This window comes from Apium graveolens, chromosome 4 (genome assembly GCF_009905375.1).
Source record: "Apium graveolens cultivar Ventura chromosome 4, ASM990537v1, whole genome shotgun sequence".
NCBI lineage: Eukaryota > Viridiplantae > Streptophyta > Magnoliopsida > Apiales > Apiaceae > Apium > Apium graveolens.
In genome coordinates, this window is record NC_133650.1 from 185856660 (window position 1) to 185864964 (window position 8305).

At 36.0% G+C, this 8305-nt stretch overlaps 1 non-coding gene across 1 annotated transcript; it reads right to left on the bottom strand.

Moving 5' to 3' along the window:
* Positions 1-7894: 7894 nt before the first annotated feature.
* On the bottom strand, positions 7895-8001 carry LOC141722478 (small nucleolar RNA R71). Its single transcript, XR_012575497.1, has one exon. It is a non-coding gene; the product is annotated as a small nucleolar RNA R71 (small nucleolar RNA).
* Positions 8002-8305: the final 304 nt, after the last annotated feature.

The window sequence follows — 8305 nt, forward strand, 5'->3', positions numbered from 1 at the left end:
AGAGAGAGAGGGGTGCGCGAGAGAAAGAAGGAAAAAATGGGGGGAAGAAAAATATTGGCTAAGGCGGGGGTGAAATTTTGGAATTAATGGGAAATTTTTGACTAAGTGGGAAATATATTAAAGTGGGCACGCTTTGAAAATTTTTAGGCAATTTATATATCGGTTGTAAAATAACGGATGTCTAGAAACAATATTGACATTAGAATAACACGGGGTAATGTCATTAAATCTTTTAACATCAGTGGCATTGGCAACTGATGTCTAATATGCGATGTCTATTGACATTTTTCTTGTAGTGTACTCAAGAAATTCCTTAGTGAAGCTACTAACTGTACTGAAATTCAAGACTGAAGATAAAGTTTGGAAGCACTGACTGTAAGATAGATTATCTGTTTGTATTTTTGCATTTAGATAGTTTTGACATCATCAATTTAGAACTTGTCCATATTTCATAATGCACAAGTTGGGGGAGATTGTTAGAAGAAATTGATGATATCAGCTTATAAACTATAAGAGTTTCTTATCAGTATTTCATATGAAAGTTTAGCAGAAGGTGACGTCATCAGCATTTGACATCAGTTTTAGTAACTTCAGCTGAAAGTTAGGAGATATCAAAGAAGAAAAGGATTTACAAAATACAAGTCGGTGAAGGACTTTACTTCTTATAGAAATCAAAACAAGGATATGTTTTAAGATTTCTTATTATAATAGAATAGGATTCCTTATTGATTGTGTAGCAGTGCAGTATATAAGCACATATTAGGCTAACACTTTATGTGTCTCGTATTAATATATCTTTTATGTAACCTATCAGCTCTCATGGATATCTGTTTATCCTTTGAGAGATTAGTTTGTAATCATTTTTTATTAATCAATACAAAACTGTTTATCCTGTTGAGTACTTAATTCGATTAGTCTACATAATTAACGGTATTCCCCCCCTTCTACAGTTGTATTAAGGACCTAATAGGAAGGTATTAACATACTTTTTAGGAAGGTGTTAACTAACCGACCAAACTAAATGATATTTCGCTTATATAGTATGGTGTATGTATATATATAGGGTCATGATCAAATAGGAACAACCTTATAATAAAAACTAGAAACTAACTTAATTAAGTAATAGCCCAACCCAGTTTAACATCCAAATCCACTTATCATCAACAATAACACGCGCTTCTTTATCACTTTCTCCATCTCCTGTTTTAACGGGCCAACCACCATCTCAGATCACTGTCATCATCTCTAATCACCCTTGTTCATCTTCAATCTATATACGTCACCATCTTCGATCTACATACATCTGTCACTATTCCGATCTACTTCCGTCCGCCACCATTAACTACCAGTAACCTTTACAATTCTCACAATCATCCATCTTTAATCATTGCTTATATTACATAAATCACTATCTTTTATATTAAAAAATGATGAACATGATCGTAGTTGAATGTACATGGAAAAAGTGTTGGGCCTTTGAACGGTTACTATGAAATAGGGGGATATATGTGAATAAAATATAAAAATCATTAAACAATCACCAACCACCACTAAGTTCCAGTCAAAGTCACACGATCTCAAATTTGAAAATGATATATGAGTATGTTAGGAATATGTTGTGAACTTGATGATAAGTTAAACAAACTCCTTAGTAGATTTAACTTAGTGAAATTTGTAGCTCTCGACGGATGATCTAATATAGTCCCGACGGATGAGCTTTATAGTCCCGACGGATGATAATTTGATCATCCATCGAGAGTGTAGCTTATGTAACAAAATAAGTACTGTAGCCCATTTTTGCAAATGACATGTTTTAGTCTAGTAGATTGTATAGGGTTATCTAAGTCATGTTGACTAATAGATTGATATGCAGAATAGGTTGACTAATTATAAATATGAGATGTCTTATAATTCTGTATAGTGAAGTAGAGTCAAGTGGTAGATAGACTCCCGATGGATGATCTACAAGACTCCCGACGGATGATCTACAAGACTCCCGATGGATGATCAAATTCAAAATAGCTGTTGATAGTGACAAAACAGTCACATGCGTTGGGTGTTTGCAAAAGGAATATGGCAGCCTGTAAAGTAGGATTCTGAGAACAAAGAAGCATTACCATTTTCATGCAAATGTGAATATATTCAAAGATGCTGGAATAGAGTATTGAAGTAGCATGGAGTTAGACTAAATATGTTTTTTTATCTTGTCTTATTGTCATGTAAACTTGGTGATATATAAACCAAGTGTAACAAGTAGAATAATTAACTAAGTAAATACATTTTTCTCAGAGAAACAAATCAAACTGTATTCTGTAAGTATTTCTCTATAGTTTGTTTGTTCAACTTGTAAAGCAGCTTTGAGCTATTCAACGCTTCACAGAGTTCTCAAACTGATATATATCTCTGGTGGATACTTTCTAATCCACCAGAAAGTTTTAAAGCTTGTGTTTTATTACTTAGTATTTTGGTTTCCATTATCTTTCTATTCCGCACTAAAGCAAATTAAACACTGTTATATGTATTAAGTTGGAACTATTTTAAAATCTAGAAAAGAAGCCAGAATTACATTCAACCCCCTCTTCTGTAATTCTTGTTGTATTTTAGGGAATAACAATTGGTATTAGAGCAAGCTCTTGAAGAACAAAGAGTATAAAGATCATAACAAACAACAAGATGAACAAAAAGGATGTTGGAGTAAAGATCCCATTTCTAGACAAAGATAATTATCACCACTGGAAGGTGAAGATGCACCTACATCTTCTTTCCCAAGATGAGGCCTATGTGGACGGCATAGAGAGAGGTCCTCATGTACCAATGAGAGTTGCAACTGGAAATGAGCCATCTGTTCCAAAACCTAGGCATGAATGGTCAGACCCTGATATTGAGCAAGTCAGGAAGGATAACAAGGCCATGAATATATTGTTCAATGGAGTTGATGGTGATATGTTTGGTAACATCATTAACTGTAAAATAACCAAAGAGGTTTGGGACAAAATTCACATTATTTGTGATGGTATTGAGCAAGTAAAGGAGAACAAGATGCAGCTACTGATTCAACAATATGAGCATTTTCACTGTGAAGATAGTGAGTCTCTCACTGATATATTTAGTTGATTTCAAAAGATACTGAATGATTTAAAGTTGCATGGAAGAGTCTATCAAACAAAAGACTCTAACTTCAAGTTCCTTAGATCTCTTCCAAAGGAGTAGAAGCCAATGACAGTCTCATTGAGATATTCACAGGATTACAAGGAGTTCACCTTGGAGAGACTGTATGGCATCCTGAAAACCTATGAGCTTGAAATAGAGCAAGATGAAAGGATGGAGAAAGGAAGGAAGAAAGGAGGGTCCATAGCACTGGTTGCTGAGTTAGAGAAGGAGAAAGAGATGAAGGTAGAAGCTGTTGAGTCTACTTCAAAGGTCTGTGAAAGCAAGGGTAAAGGGCTGGTAGCTGAAAATGAAGATAAGTTGAGCCAAGATGACATGGATGATATTGATGAACATCTAGCATTCTTATCCAGTAGGTTTTCCAAGCTCAAATTCAAGAAGAATTTTGGTGCAGCCAAGCTAAACAAAAACATGGTTGACAAATCAAAATTCAAGTGTTTCAAATATGGCTTGGCAGGTAATTTTGCCAGTGAATGTGGAAAGTCTGATTCCAGCAAAAAGAAGTTTGAGCCTGTTGATTATAAACAGAAATACTTTGAGTTGATCAAACAAAAGAAAAGGGCTTTCATCACATAGGAGAATGACTGGGCTGCAGATGGATTGGATGAAGATGAAGAAACAAGCTATGTCAATCTAGCCCTAATGGCCAAATCTGATGAAACATAAATAAGTTCTTCAAGCAATCAGGTAATCACCACTAACCTAACACATTTATCTAAAGCTGATTGTAATGATGCAATAAATGACATGTCCACAGAATTATATCACCTGCGTGTTACAATTAAGTCCCTCACTAAGGAAAATGCTAAAATTAAAGAAAACAATTTATTTTTAAGTGAGAGGAATAATGTGCTAGAGTCTCAGTTTATTGAATTTGAGAAATTGAGAATTGAGTATAAGATTTATAAGGATGAATTAACTGAGTCCTTGAAGAAAGAAGAGATCTTAAAAAAGCAGCTTGAACGAGAACATGAAGTGATTAAGGCATGGAAATCATCTAGAGATGTTTATGCTCAAATAACTAAAGTTCAAGGTATTGAGTCCTTTTATGATGCAGCCTAGAAGAAGAGTAAAGAGAAGCTTGAGTCAAATTTGGTTGAAGGATTGTTTACAGATGTGAAATCGATGGATGATGAAAATCATCTGTCGGATAATCAAAAGGATTACCCGTCGAGTGACAAGGAGCCACATCCATCGGCTGTGAGTAAACTAGTTAGCAAAGCTAAGCCAGCTAAATTGAATGAGAAATATGGATCATTTTCTAAGCACTTTATTCCAAGAGAATCAAGTCAAGCCATAAAATAAAAGAAAGTTAATGTTGGTCATCTGTCTATCAAGCAATTGAATGACAGATTATAAAAGGCCCTCTTTAGATAACTTGAAACTTATGACCTTCTGATATTTTATTAATAGATGAGACTTACATTAAAGATGCTATCAGCAATATGTAAGTATGCAACTAATCTCTTTTTTTTACAAACTCAAGATGTAAGTACATGCTGGTCAATTTTCTCAATGTTTATGAATTTAAAATTTCAACTATTGATCTCTTTTACCAAAGGCATCAGCCAACAACAAAATATATACCCTAGGTTTGAAACCAAATCACAAACCTACGAGAACAGGATGCTCACATCATATGCCAGACATATGGTTTTAAACACCTCGTCGGCTTGTGCCTCTTTGCTAACATCATGATGATACTTTCACATAATAAACAAAATATGTTACTTCTAACATAAAAGACAGCATCATAAAATTGACTTCAATGAGGCATAATGAGGACTTGAGAATAAATGCTACAGGCGTATATCATCAAAAATCAAAGAGTACATTTACAATGCTTAAATAAATTCAAACTAGTAAAACCTCAAACTGAAGCCACGATAGACTTAAAAAAAAGAAAATATTAAACCAGTAAAACCACAAACGAGCCAAACCATTGAAATACATTAAAGTTAATGAAAACATCATACCTCATGCATAGAATTAAATTAGGGTTTTAGTTTGAAAAATCCCCAATTTATAAAATTAGGGGTTTTATTTTAAAAACTCCCAATTTACAAAGTTTGATTCGGTTAATTTTTCACGTAGAGAAGAGAAGTTCGATTCGAGCTTAATCATTTGAGTTTCTAACAAGATAAGCTTACCAAGCTTATCTTATTACCAATATTGAGAAGGAAAGGTGAGCACAGAGTGAAGAGAGAGGGGGGAGGGAGGTAAGATGAGTAGAGGTGAGAGGTGAGCAAAATTAGGGAGAGACGGTGGTGGTGAGTGAAGGTGAGCACATAATCGAGAGAGAGGTGAGTCAGAGAGAGAGAGAGGGGTGCGTGAGAGAAAGAAGGAAAAAAATGGGGGGAAGAAAAATATTGGCTAAGGCGGGGGTGAAATTTTGGAATAAATGGGAAAATTTTACTAAGTGGGAAATATATTAAAGTGGGCGCGCTTTGAAATTTTTTAGGCAATTTATACATCGGTTGTAAAATAACCGATGTCTAGAAACAATATAGACATCAGATTAACATGGGGTAATGTCATTAAATATTTTAACATCAGTGGCATTGGCAACCGATGCCTAATATGTGATGTCTATTGACAATTTTCTTGTAGTGTACTGATAAGTGGCATTTTATACCACTTAGAACATCTTAAAATGGCTTAAATTGGTGCCTTGAAATCAAGTATTTTGTGTATTTGATGCATTTTTCTAGTGTTTATGCATTTCAGGGTATTAGTTGCATTTCGGAGGAGTAATCATCAAGAATAAGCCTTGGCATGTGTTCACCATTGAGAGAGGAAAGAAAGGGGCAGATTACAACGAAGAAATGGAGCAAACTCAGGATTTTTCCAGTAGGGTCCTGAGCGCCCGCTCAGCAATGCTGAGCGGCCGCGCAGAAAGCTGAGCGCCCGCTCAGCTATGCTGAGCGGCCGCGCAGGGTCGGGAAATTAAATAGTTGTTTTTAGAATTCTACTTCTGTTTGGCTTCCACTTCTATGTAATCTGAGTTTTATGGGACTATTATATAATTAGATTTGGAGACGTTTTCACGAGAGAGGATCGTGGTATTAAGCAAGGAGCGAAGGAGATAAGGAAGAAGACCGTTTTAGCACACAGCTACGAAGAGGAAGCATATTTTCTTGTGATTCTTGTTCTGTTGTAACGTTGGATGCTAGTTTTCTTACTTCGAACCTATTTACACTTGTGGCGTACTCTGGTTTAATATAATTAGTTTAGTTATTATTTTCTTGTGTTTGCTTATCATGATTTCATATGAACCCATGATGACGATAAGTGCTATTATGGGCTAATCGTGATCATGGGGTCACAACGGATTTACTATGGAATTCTTTAGTTAATTGTTTAATACTTTAGTGTGTGATGATTGTATGATATCTAGTATTGGTTGTGCGTATTTGTCTTATGTGCGTCGCGAACATATAAGATAGGGTGTTAATCTCTTGTGAAGCGACGGTGGATCTTGAGATTTAGAACTTGCCATATTCTAGCATAGGTTCATGTATGATGTGTATGATTAGTGGGTAACTCTAACAGTTTTATTCGCCCTGTGTAATCAAAAGGAATAACTTGTGCTTAAATCATTGTGTTGTCAATTTCTGTAGACATATAGGAACTCAACATAATTGATGCCTATTCAACTTCTATCTTAATTGTGGATGTTTGGTAGAATGGTACTAGTACAATGAAAGTTGGCTTTTATCAGTTTCGTGTTATTCGATTAATATTATCAATGTCACATGCTAAAGGTAATAACAATAACTATTGAAGGAAGTAGTAATGAAGTTGTGATCTCATGAGTGTTTTAATATTGATAATTGAAGTGTTAATTAAGTGATAAATTAAGTAATTAATTGTAGTTAATATTTAGTCAACAATTCTAAGTGTTAGTGTCTTAACATTGAGAAGTAATCATACATTGGTGCGTGAGTTTAATTAGACAATAATTAGTCTGAGTCTCTGTGGGAACGAACTAGAAAGTATTCTATATTACTTGCAAATGCGTATACTTGTGTGAATATTAGCGCGTGTTTTCGCCCTAACAAGTTTTTGGCGCCGCTGCCGGGGACTCGGCGTATTTGTTTAGTTTATGTACTTACCATCATTGATCATTAGGACTCAGTGATTAGGACATAGTTGTTACTTATTATTTCCGCTTGTGTTTCAAGTACTTTAGCGAGCGTTTATGCAAACTCGTTCTCGTACTCGCAAGAGGACTTTAGATACAGCTGAGGAGACAGACGAAGTTCTTGATATTCCGGAGAAGATATATTTAGAAGATTCGGATTCAGGAACTGAGGAGAAAGAACCAGTAATCATTGATGATCGTATTATTCAGGCTGATCCAGCTCTTATGGACTTTTCTCGGCCAAAAATTGATGACATTTAGTCAAGCATTCTTCATCCGGCTATTCAAGCTAACACCTTTGAAATCAAGCCGGGCACTATTCAGATGGTGCAGAATTCTGTTTCTTTTGGAGGAGCTGCAACTGAAGACCCCAACATGCACATAAGGAATTTTGTCGAGATCTGTAGCACTTTCAAGTATAATGGCGTGACTGATGAGGCTATCAAGCTGAGGCTTTTCCCATTCTCACTGAGGGATAAAGCTAAGGACTGGTTACATTCTGAACCAGCTGGGTCCATCACTACTTGGCAAGATCTTGCGCAAAAGTTTCTGGTGAAGTTTTATCCGATGGCAAAGACTACTGCTATGAGGAGTGCTCTTACTCAGTTTGCGCAGCAACCTACAGAATCTATGTGCGAAGCTTGGGAACGCTACAAGGAAATGTTGAGGAAGTGTCCACATCATGGAATGCCCGATTGGATGGTGATCACTGGTTTCTATAATGGTTTGGGGGCCCAATCTCGGCCCATGCTCGATGCAGCAGCTGGAGGCGCCTTATGGGCTAAAAGCTATACTGAGGCTTATAATCTTATCGAGACTATGGCTGTAAATGAGCATCAAAACCCAACTCAGAGGATGATGCCTGGGAAGGTAGAAGGTATTCTGGAAGTCGATGCAGCCACCGCTATTATAGCGCAGCTTCAAGCGCTGTCAATGAAGGTTGATTCTCTGGCTACATATGGAGTTAATCAAATAACTATGGTTTGTGAGCTT